The sequence below is a fragment of the Seriola aureovittata genome, chromosome 8 (genome assembly GCF_021018895.1).
Source record: "Seriola aureovittata isolate HTS-2021-v1 ecotype China chromosome 8, ASM2101889v1, whole genome shotgun sequence".
Classification (NCBI taxonomy): Eukaryota; Metazoa; Chordata; class Actinopteri; order Carangiformes; family Carangidae; genus Seriola; species Seriola aureovittata.
Window position 1 is genome coordinate 6,337,533 of NC_079371.1, and position 12,296 is coordinate 6,349,828.

Consider the following 12,296-nt stretch of genomic DNA (forward strand, 5'->3'; position numbering starts at 1 on the left):
TGTTGGCAAGGTTGACCAGAGGACAGAGGGATCCTGGGATTTAATCTGGACCAAAAAAAGTTTAAAAAAAGAATAAAAAAACTGCCTTTATCTTCCTTTAGAGGAGAATGTGAGTTATGAGTCTTGTGAAAACTCTGGAAAAAAGCTAAATTATATCCCTGAGATAAAGTGTCTTAGACACAGCTGCCAGAGTGAATAAATCCTGCCAGATTTAGAGATGAGAGTGTCTGTGTATCTGTGATAATAAGTGGTAGCTTGTAAGGTTGTAAGGTCATGGAGAGAGAGAGAGAGAGAGAGAGAGAAAGAGAGAGAGAGAGAGATAGACAGACGTAATCATATTTGACGGGGGGTGTGTGTGTGTGTGGTGTGGGTGTGGGTGTGGGTGGGGGGTGGGGTGGGGTGGGGAGGAGAACCATTTTTCTGCTCTTCCACAGTATTCTGCTGCCATCAGAGTGGGTGTGTGACTCAGTGATATAACATCCTCTATTCAATATCCCAATAATAACACTGTGCCAACTTACACAACCTTCATTCACCAACTATGAGCATAAAGATATCTATCATATAAAGATCAATAGACCTCTCATCTTTATGATCAACACAACTCACACTGGATAGAAGTTTACCTGCCTGAATTCAATAGCATTACGCTGCGCTGACAAAACAGTAGGCGGTATGAGGCTACCTCTGCTCTGACCACAGGAAGTCCATCCGTCTCACATAACCTCTGCATTAGAAGTATCAGAGAGCAAAAAAGTTTCAGTATCAGATTTACTTTAAAACCATCATCAGGAAGAGGTCAAAGTGTAAATCATAATTTTGTATCACCACTGGACCGTGTAGGGTTGCATGACTCAAATTCACATCTATGAAGTACAACACATTGTGCTTTGGGTTGGTGAAAGGTAACGGAGAAACACAGTGTCCATGGCATGAACACTACGTTTTTCTGTTCCTGTGTGGGAATTTTTGGGGCATTATAGACCATAAATTTCAAAGTCAGAATTCGTATACATAGTATAGTAGTGCACTATATAGTAAATAGGAAGTGACTTCAGACACAGCCCAGGTGCGTCTAATGATTGCGTACATTGCATACAGAAATTAGGCTGATAATGTCAGCAGCCTTAACTGAGCTTTGATGGATGGAACATCTCACAAACAGGCAATTCCATCCTTTTCCTGGTCCAACCAGTGACAAATGTGTGGCATTGCTTTGACCTTTAATTGTCAAACAAAACCTGACCTTTAAGTTTCATCAAGTTCAAATGACCAGTGTGATTAACAGACAAGCAAACAGATACAGACTGATCTTGTGCTTAACTCCTGCTGCCACATTGAAAAGAAAACAGTTTAATTCCTCTAAATGAGATGGCTATGTTACAGAATGACAAATGACTCTCGCAAAATGACAGATAATGCAGAATTAAATCAAATCAAGGCATTTTCAGTGCTGACAAAGTGACACGTCAGCGGAGAGAACTCTGTTCAGTCTGCCACATCATCCGTCCACTCCACTGATACTTTAATAATAACAACAACAATTGGCATTATTTGTAAAGCACTTATCTAAAAGCAGGATTGACAAAGTGCTTCACAGTCTGTTGGTGCAGCTGTCTGGTCAGAACTGATTAAATCATGGAGGGTGAAAGGTTAAATAATAAATAATACGTTAAATGAATTTTGGGAAATAAACCTGTTTGCTTTCTTGTCAGTAGTTAGATAATTATAGAAATAGGTCCGGCACTTGTTCAGACTGGCCTCAGCAACTCCAAAGCGGTCATGTGTACATTGTGTATTTTACATATGTAGGAACAGAAAATGAGGCAGTGTGGTGCAGTATAATAAGCGGTTAGGTGGCATACAGTATCATAGTTATTTACTCACCCACTGGTTGCATGCAGCTTCTCAAAAGTCCTGTCAGTGTCGAGGGATTTAAACGCTGTGCGCAGCCACTGTGCACCCACACAGGTGTAAGTCATTGTGCCTGATTAGAGCTTTGATTGATTGACATGAGCCTTACTTTACTTTGTGGCTCTTACTGCTACATGGAGTCAGGTGACTGCACTCGCTTTCAACATTTAGATGTGTTGATCTTAGAGACACTTAACAAAACCCAGATGTACTTTCATTAGAGAATTTCCCGGGGTCACTCAGTTCAAAGTAACCAAAACCTGACCCAGGACTAGAGTCGTGTCAGTGGCGTATTGAGTTTATCCTTGTGGATCTGTGTCAATCTCTGTAAAACCCAAGTGGATCAGTGTGGAACTGCTATTAGCTACGGTCATGCGCTGTGATATTATCATCACATGAGAACAATGTATTTTTCGACAGAGTGTGAAAGTTGAGAACGTGTATTGATAATCTTTGTGACCACAGCTTCTTGTTATTAGATGGCTTTTCTTTTTGCTGTTTTGCTTCACTCATATTTTAGGTTGTGTCCTATTATCCTTGGGTTCACTTGGATTAGGCCTCGCTGTCTTCAGGTCTCTTTCAGATAATGTCTCTTTTAGTTTTTGGAAAGTTTTGTGATACAAGTCAGGTTCAGGGTCCATGGGTATGATACAAATTTTGGACCCAAAATTCGAAGACCTTGATCCTGGATGTAATTACAGTTCAATTTAAAGATACAAAATGTTATTAATACAATACTGGAGCTGTTTTTTGAGCTGCATCTTTCCTTTTGCTTCCAGTCTGTGTGCTAAGCTTCCATGGGCTAAACTCGTCCTGGACCATCTCTTGGCTGAACACCCAGATATGAAACGGATTTGTCTTGTCATCTTAATCCAAATCTGCTAGCAAACAAGATGTCAAACAACACAGTATTCCTCTAATAATAATGAATTTAATTGAAACAACTCATGACGGATTAGAACCCGATAAAGATAGGGTTCAGGTGGAAAGAAAGAGAGATCTGGCAAGGTTTTCTCCTCTAGTTTTGAGTCAAAACAGAGCAGCTTTCTTTAAGTCATGATGGTGAGGCAATAGTGGATCCAGATGGATTAGTACCAAGAACATAAAACATAACATGTGACTGAGGGGTGTGTGTTGAGCATATGTTTTTATGGCTTGTGTAAAGTTATGCTCTCTGCCTTGTGTGTGTGTGTGTGTGTGTGTGTGTGTGTGTGTGTGTGTGTGTGTGTGTGTGTGTGTGTGTGTGTGTGTGTGTGTGCGTGTGTGAGAGAGAGAGTGGCTCAGGGGGGTGAGGGGAAGGGTTCGGTATGTTCAGAGTGGCTAAAAAGGTTCACGAGGTTCAGAGCTAACAAACTGGAAATATGACCAGCATCTCCTGCCAACGTCTACTGGACCTATGGATTATGGATGGAGTTCAGCAAAGGTCAAGTTTACTGCTAGGAGGCCTTTCAGCTGCCTGTTTAAGTGCAGGCAGAACAGAGAGTGTGGACACACAGTTATAACTCAGACTGCACTTAGCAGTCAACTTTGATTGACCTGAGAGTTCCTCTCTATAAATGGTTAAAGGGAGATGCCGACAGAGGTGGAAGGAATGAAGTTAAAGAAAATGAGTAGATAGGAGCACTTCAAACAGAATCATTTCATCCCACAAACTGTCTGTCTGTCAGCCTGCAGATCCAGATTACCTTATGAGGATGGAAATTATATAATAGTTTTGTTATAAACTGAGATATGCATCATGAAAAAATAAGTTATACTCTCAAACAATGACTGATAGCACAAATGATTGTAGGTACCGTTTAGGCTAAAAGTATTGTTCATAGAAAGGTTCATTTTAGTCCGTAATATAAAGCGCTAACATATGATCCTAACTTTAAATTTGAAAGATTCAGAGTGAGATACTGTAGGTTCGTACGATATTAGGATGAAATGTATTGTGCTTTCTGTAATCATGTTAGTATAACATCTTAGAAATTTGTATTGTCAGTGCACTAATGACTGAAAATCATGTGCAGTTTCCTTAAAAGACCTTATACTTTATTAGAGATAATATGGCTAGTAAATATAGATAATGATAATCCAATATTTTTTTTATTTTTTATTTACTTTACTGCAATAAAGCACTAGGATTTACTGCCTTACTGTATTTATTGTACTGGTTGATGCTGAATTGTAGTGTCTTTTTCCTACTACTATTATTATTTATTATTAACTGTAAATAAAAACATGTTTTACCCAAAAGCCATATAGAGGTGGAAATCCTTATTCAGCCCTGAACAGTGTCTGCAGGTATTCCTTTGTGTTGTCTGTATGTAGCCACATAAAAAGTCTTACTTTCTGCTGCTCCTTTATGTTATTACACTATTACAGCTATTATCACCGTTAGTACTACAAACATTACATGGTGATAACTAAAGGTGAGTGGGACAACCTGATAGCTGAGTCGTCAGGGTGCCTACCACAAAGGGGTAAATGCCCAAAGCAGTGTATTCCCAGTTCAATTCCCAGCCGGTTTGCTGCATGTCATTCTCCTGCTCTCTTACCTCACATGCCTGATCTGTCTCCACTACCGCTATCAAATAAAGGCATAAATTTCCCAAAAAATAATCTTAAAAAAAAGGAAATAATTGAGGATGAATAACATATTAAATCTTATTAGCAGATAAGACTTGTCTTATCCTGGTAAGACAAGAGTCTAACCAGGATTTTGAAAAGTGATCCCCAGTGGAAATTACGCTCTTGCATGTACTGTTTGAGCTTTTCAGTGCGATAGAGCGCAGGCTAAAACTGTAAGAGCGCTCTGCTCGCTAAAAACCAAGTGAGCAGTGTGAGCTCTAATGTGGCAGTGGGTTACAGTGGCTGACTCAGCTGTAATGAGACATTAATGAAGATGTTGGATAATTTGGCGAGGGAGAGAGACAGGGAGGGAGAGGGGAATAGGGAAGGGGAGAGGAGGAAGGAGGAGGCAAAGGTAGGGAAGCACCAGCTGCTTTTCCAGATGATCCACAGGGGGAGACACAGCTGTCCACTTCACCCCACTCTCCTCCCTCTCTACCGCTCTCTCCTTCTCTCTTTTCCTCTCTCCCACACCCTTCAGAAACCGCTTCAGCAAAACGACTTTAATGAAGATATATTACCACGACTCAAGCTTAATCCATTGTTGCCCAGCAGATCAAGTCCCCCTACACACCTCTCCCTCTTAACGTGTGGACAAGAGTGTTTCCCTCCATCTCCATCATGCTAGACAGCTCCCCACTCACAAACTGCTAATGTTTATGATACTCTTGAAAGGAGAGCTGGTGAAGGCTGTTCTGAGCGTGAAAGCAGTAGAAATTCAATAAGTAAACTGTGGTAGCGAAGGGCAGCAACTTCCATAGGCATCTATATTAAATATGGACTCACGGACAATTCTATTAACACATAAATGAAAAGCATGTGCCAAGTTCCACAAATACAACAAAGGCTGAAGGCTGAACATAATGTTCTCGATACAGGATAGTTAACAGTAAGTGCTCAGCGAGGCTGTGATGTCATTGGAAAATAACCCTAACGGGGATATGCGTCAGTGCTTCATTAATCTCAAAGCTCTTGGTTCTGAAATATCGTCCAGTGTTCTTAAAGTAATGTTGATGAAAGTTGATGATCTGTGTTGGCCGAGCCTAACTGAGTCGAATGGGATGCTGCGCCCTCTCTGAGGGACGCATCAATGACGCAGCTCGTTGATTGGTTACATTTGTTCATTATGCTCATGAGGCACATGTTGTGAAAACAGAAACAGGTAGCGGCAGGAGGCAAGCCAGTTTCCACATCACAACCTTCACTCTTATTAACTGCATTATGAGAAAAACAGACGAGTGAGTCGACTTGATACTTTGACAGGAAGGTGTCATATATTATAATTATCATCTCAGAATAATATCAGATGGAAATATTTAAAGAAATGTTTGCGCTATGTTTGTCAAGTTTGCATGTTGCTAGTCATCTGGTAGCTAATTAAGTGTAGCTGATTTCTATAAGTGATTTCTTTGATACTCAGAAGCAATGGGGAAAAAAGCTGTTAACAAGACACTGTATTATCACATTTTAAATTTGTATGGTAAACTTGTTAGCAAACAGTTTCTTATTAACATATCCAACAGATATGCTGCAACAACACAACACAACAAGTCACAACAAGCCCGACAGTAACTCTCCTTAGAGCTCTGTTTTTGTCCTTCACCAACTCCTGAGGAAACTATCTGGCTCTTTAGCTGCTAAATGCTCCACTATGTTCACCAGCTAGTTGCTAACTTTTCCTGTCTGTTGTCTGGCAGGGCACAGTGGGGAGTTTTGGGGCTTTTTTGCTAAAAAAAAACAAAAAAAAAAACTGTCTGCCCTTTAATGGAAAATGGCACAATGAGACCAGGGAGTGAATCAAAAGAGTTTGGTTACAGGCTGCAAACTATTAGTATTCTTGCTCTGTGAAGATTATTGACTCCTTGTATATGGACTACTGTTCAAAGTTAACGTAACACAGTAATGAGACCTTGAGTTGGGCTTTTATGATATTCACAGTCTCTTATTATTCAGATTTAATGATTTATTTTTCAAAAAATATGGCTCAGAAACATTTCCTGTGACACTGCAAGTGAATGTAGATTAGTTAAAAGGTATTTATGAAAGCAATTTGAAAGACTAATTTCTCACAGGCTGAACAGTCAAAATACTATTCCTGATTGGCAGATAATACCAGCTCCTCTAAATTAGATGCTGTAAAAATATCTCATTAGAGGGAATTTAGCACTTTTGTTTGTTTTTTTTGGAGTGTACCTATCAACACCAAGTTCAGTTGTGATGCATTCCTGTTGTTAGTCTGATGACTGTAAAATACATTTTGGAGGTGTAATAACTTCACATTGAATTACTCCAATAAAAAAGCTGTTATTCTTAATATCAAACACAACTGTACAGAATGTTAATAAACAGGGGGAGATGTATTCTGATCTCAATAATAAGGGCTGTTTATGCATCCCTCTTCTTAGTGAGAGCATCAGTGTCTCTGGAGAAGAACATAAACTGCTGTCTTGTGTACTAAAGTTTATATTTTTTTTGTATAAGTAATTTCTTTTATTATTGACTGTATCTGTATTATTGTGCTGTTACTGTTGCGTTTGTGTTTTCAGGGCAGAGCCGTAACCACTGAGTCACACTCCACAACAAAAGAAGTCAGCTCACGTCTCAGTTGGGGTTGTGAACTACAGTTTAAGAATACCAGGCATTAGAGGAATTACAGGGATGTTGAAGTGTTGACATGTCTTGACTTTAAGCACGTTAGGTTATACAGAAGGGATCAGCATATAGGAACATTATCATCTCCTAAATCCCTTTGCTGTAAACTTTGCACATTTGATATGCCAACATCCACATACTATAAACTGGCATATTTTCAGCTGTCCAAAGCAGGTGTTAGTTATGTATTATAACTCTAGTTCTATGATCACACACTGAGTCCTCTGATATGTCTCTTTACAGGAATAGTTCAGCATTTAGGGAAATACTCTTTCTTGCAGAGAGAAAGTGAGATCAGTCCATCAAATGTGAAGATCCAACCAACAGTTGGGTAGCTTAACTCAGCTAGCCTAACTCTTCACAAAAAGCCTACAAGTGCCTCCAAAGCGCAACAGTTATGCTATTGTTTTGTTTCTTCTCTGTTTTAAAACTGAATGTAGACATGAATTTCTTGTTTTGCCTGGTGTTATATGAGGGGCTATTTCTAAAAAGACTGAAAGACTGAAGGTAGGACGAAACAGTTAGCCTGGCTCTGTCATTAAACATGAAGCTACAGCTAGCAGATGGTTAGCCTAGCTTAGCATAAAGACATAAAGCAGGGGAAACAACTAGCCTGGCTCTGACTGAAGATAAAGTCCACCTACTAGCACCTCCTAAAGCTCACAGTGGGACTATTTCTTGTCCAGTTGCACTGGCTTGATGCCCTGCAGCAAGCTTTAGTGCTACTAGTAGCTAACTGGCTGCTGGCTATAGCTTATTGAATATTCAGACATGGGAGCTGATAAGAAGATCAATACCTCTAACACTCTGACTGAAGTGCTTACATTTTTCACCTACACTACAACTTGCATATACATGATCAGCCAATCAGGATGAGGATCACTAACTCTTCAGTGACTGGTGGATGTAAGCAGGGATACTTCTTAATGGTGCTCCCACATACACTGTAAAAAGCCTGAGCTCCAGCTGGACATTGTACAGTCAAACAAGGATGACTTACTGCCCGAATAGGCCCCACACAGGTATGAAAATATGTAATCATCCTCCTGATGCTTTTGGCATTTTCAAACCGTTACTTAAGCAGGAATGAACTAACAGCCCATCCTTAATTATAACTGCCTGAGGGAGTAGATGCAGAGGAGAAGAGGCTCCAGACTTTCAAACATTGACGCATCAGAAGCTGCCCTGTATGATGCTCACCGACTTGCTCAAGGGCACTTTTGAGGGCAGCAGAGGGGGAGGAAACACTGTTACTCATCTGTCCTCCTACACATATTTTATCAGCCAGTCTGTGAATACAAGCCAATGACCAAAAGAGGTTTTGTAACCTTTAGACAGCTGTTTCTCCCATCTCGAAACATGTAGGCAGCTATACCTTCCTTACAGTACATCTTCTAACAACAAAGAACTGTCAAAAACACACAAGTCCTGTACAAAAGTTCTGAAAAATGTTTCTAAAACACTGAAGTGCCAACGTAAATCTAATAATTCAGGGTGGTTTTTTTTATGGGCTGCGGGATAGAAAGTCCCACAATAATAAATCCACTGTACAATACAATGCATTTTTGTGTGGCACCTTGTGACCTGTTTGGCAGCATGTGGCAGTGGCACCTGGCGTGGGCTGCTGTCCAGTCATGGCTGTTGCAAAAGGGGTTGGGGTCTGTCATGGGCATCTTCATGGAGTCCATGGTCATGTTACGGTTCCCATCTGGAGACAGACACCCTAGAGGAATGAAAAAGAGAGATTTTAAATTCCCTTTTGGGATCATTATTCATCTACTATTGGTTTAGATGGGTAAAAGGATGGTCCAAGGTCAAAACCAGAATTAGATTTAAAGGGTGTCTGATCTCTGGCTTCCTTTTATGACAAAATCGCTGTACTTTACTGACATGAGTGCTTTGTGATCTCCACTGTTATTTCGATTCTTCTGCCTTTTGTCAAAAGAAAAAGGAGTAGTGAGGCCACTCTGACCCTGAAGTCAGTCTGACTCTATATGGACTTTTACAACACTGTCTTTTATAATACATTCCTCCTCATGCAGTTGTTTGCTCAAGTTCTGCTCACAGGTTCAACAGCCTGGCCCCTTGGTACTTCCTGTCTGAGTGACCTAAGACCTCTACTCCAAAAGTTGCAGTTGCTCTGACAGATACCACACACACACACACACACACACACACACACACACACACACACACACACACACACACACACACACACACACACACACACACACACACACACACACACACACACACACACACACACACACACACACACACACACACACACAGACCACTTTATTTAACTGATAAAAGTTAAATGTTGGACTTTGGAGTGAAAATCTTTCGACTTATAAACTTGAGAATGGAACCTGTTCATCAAATTTCTTACAACTTTCAAGTTTGTTAAAAGATCCTAAAGGACTGCAGTTTAGAAAAAGAGGTGAACTCACAACAGAAACGTTTTGTTTTGCACAAAAAATGATTGGTCATTAACAGTGATATGTTAACTGAAGCAATATGATGCCAATGATTTGCATTTGATTTGAACATTTGTTAAGATGTTATTTCACTTTCCATGTATCCTCATTGTCTGCACTTCTCCGTACGCTACCAAAACCTCCAGTTTGGTTTTAATTTAGTTCAGCCAATTTCTGTTGATATATTTCTACATCACAAATATATTAGATTGTTATTAATCTAACTGCTACTGAAATATTAAGGATTTACATTTTACAATAAAACTTCTTTAAAACTAAAATCACATGTTGTTTTGCAAAGAATGAACAATGGTGCAGCTGTAGGTTAAATTCCACTTGAGAGTTTTACTCCTAAGTTCCTACAGCATTCTGTAATGTAATTCTTAGAAGTTTGATAAATACAGGCCCTGACCAAAGCTCAGCCTGACAACACAAAGGCATAAAGCAGTACACATATCACATTACCTCAGAGCAAAGTACAAACCCAGATATTACTTCTGTGGCATAAAAACACTGAACGTTCTCCAATCTACTAATACAAACGCACACGTAAGCTACCACACAAAACCTCAGGCTCATGGTTCTCTGCCAAGTCCTAAGTCTTGCATAGAAGTGCAAATATATTCAGATCCCCACAGAAAAAAAACCCTGCAGTAAAGTCAACAGGAACAAATCATACATCCACCAGCAGCTCATTCTCCTGATCTGGAGTTCATTTCACATTTCTAAATACTCTTACAACTCTTGCTGGTTGTGCTCTCCCTGACAGACCTTTAAATTAGCAAGCGGCAGCAGCTGCTGGCTGAGCCACAAGCCTGTCCTCCTCTTCCCTGACACGAGGTTTAGCTGTGGTAACGCACCGTCCAGCACTGGGATTTTATACCTCAATAAAGGTTTTGCCAGTGCCTGTTTACTTGTGCTCACCATCTGTGTGCGTGTTCACCCAGTGTTCATGTTTGTGTTTGTCTGAGTATGAAGACACCGGGCTAAGCTGTCCCAGTGACAGAGCTGCAGCTTCTCTAAGAATAGATTTATAAACAGAACACCTAGATGTTTTCCACATGCCTGTTTAACAATTGTGTGATTGTGACATTTCATAAACATTTCATATAGCCTGGCCACAGCTTGACTGTTTATAATTAACTGTAATGATTAACGCTGTATAGCTTTGAACTTTGTAAACAGGCTTTGACAAAAAGGAAACCATGCTACCAGCGTGCTTGTCATATAGCAACAGGAGTGTTTTGCATTGCCTTTCATTCTCTTAATTAATATTCTCTGAAAAATTCCACTAACACAGCAACAGTACCCCTGCTCAGCCCCGCTCATTAAAAGTTGTCTGTAGGTTGCCATGGCAAGGCCCGATAACACATTCACTGTTGTGGTGTTGCTATGTTAATGTTCCTGACAAAAGCTTCACAGGCCTGTTAACTGCTGACAACCCTATTAGCTGTCCTGCTGACTGGATGGCAGTACACTCAGAGCAGAGATAATACTGTGGGAGGAGAGGGGTGGTGAAACATAAAAGTTTACTACATATCCATGATCATTTTAAAGCAGATTTACAGCACAAGGAGTGATAAGAGTAGAAAGAAAGAAACTAATGCAGGGTTGAACAACAGACTGCCCTCTGTCGTAAAGGTAGTTAGATGTTGATGTGGACTAGAAAAGTGGCCCAGTTGGGCCACTGCCCAATAGCCTGACCTCTATCCCTCACCCAGTGACGCTGTTATTTCTCCCCTGCGATCGTCCCACTCGCCACATTTTTTTAACAAATCCGACTGTGTGCCAGCTCAGAGTTAGTCAGAGCGTAGTGAGGCGCGCTTGTGGGCGATGGTACTTTGAATTACAAAGCAACGAAAAGCATCAGTTACCCATTAGTTGAAAAATTATGAATCATCAGTCTTCACAAGACTTGTACCATTTGTCAGCAATAAGGTGCTCAGAGCTGGCTGAGTTTTTAAAGGCACCAACAGTTACAACATACACATGCTGATGATGCCAACAAATGTAGCCAGTAACACCACAGAAGCTCGGTTTGTAAAATGACTAGTTGACAACCATCTTACGCTAGTTATATATTCTGTTTATAGAGCACTTTTCAAGATGCTCACAGCGGCTTCACATGGCAAATTAATTACATTAAAAAAACCGTCCATACTTGGCGTCACTTGAGGACAACTGAGGTATGTCCATCTGCTGTGGGAACTGTGAGATGTGGTTGAAAGCTCCAGAAAAAGCTGCTACATGAACCTTTAGTTCAAGATAAAGATTGTTTTTGTCAAACTTGGCTCGGCCATTCACAGAGCTTAAACCACTGTGGACTGACTCTCTCTGTGCCTCAAAGAACATTTGGTTAATTTTTTTCATTATGCTATAAAGTTTAAAAGGTTGAATCACTGAAATTACAAAAAAAAAATATATATACAGTATATGTATATATCTATACACACACGCATTTATATATATATATATATATATATATATATATATATGTATATATATAGTGTATGTATATATATATATACGTAAATATTGTTTTTCACTGACATCTGATGGTATCTCTCCATGCAGTTAGTTTATCTCTCTCTACCTCAACCCCAATAAAATGGAGGTCAATGGAATTTTTTATAT

At 40.0% G+C, this 12,296-nt stretch overlaps 1 pseudogene; it reads right to left on the reverse strand.

Moving 5' to 3' along the window:
• The window catches only part of LOC130173970 (ecto-NOX disulfide-thiol exchanger 2-like), a 160,370-nt pseudogene that overhangs the window by 55,388 nt on the left and 92,686 nt on the right, over nucleotides 1–12,296 (reverse strand).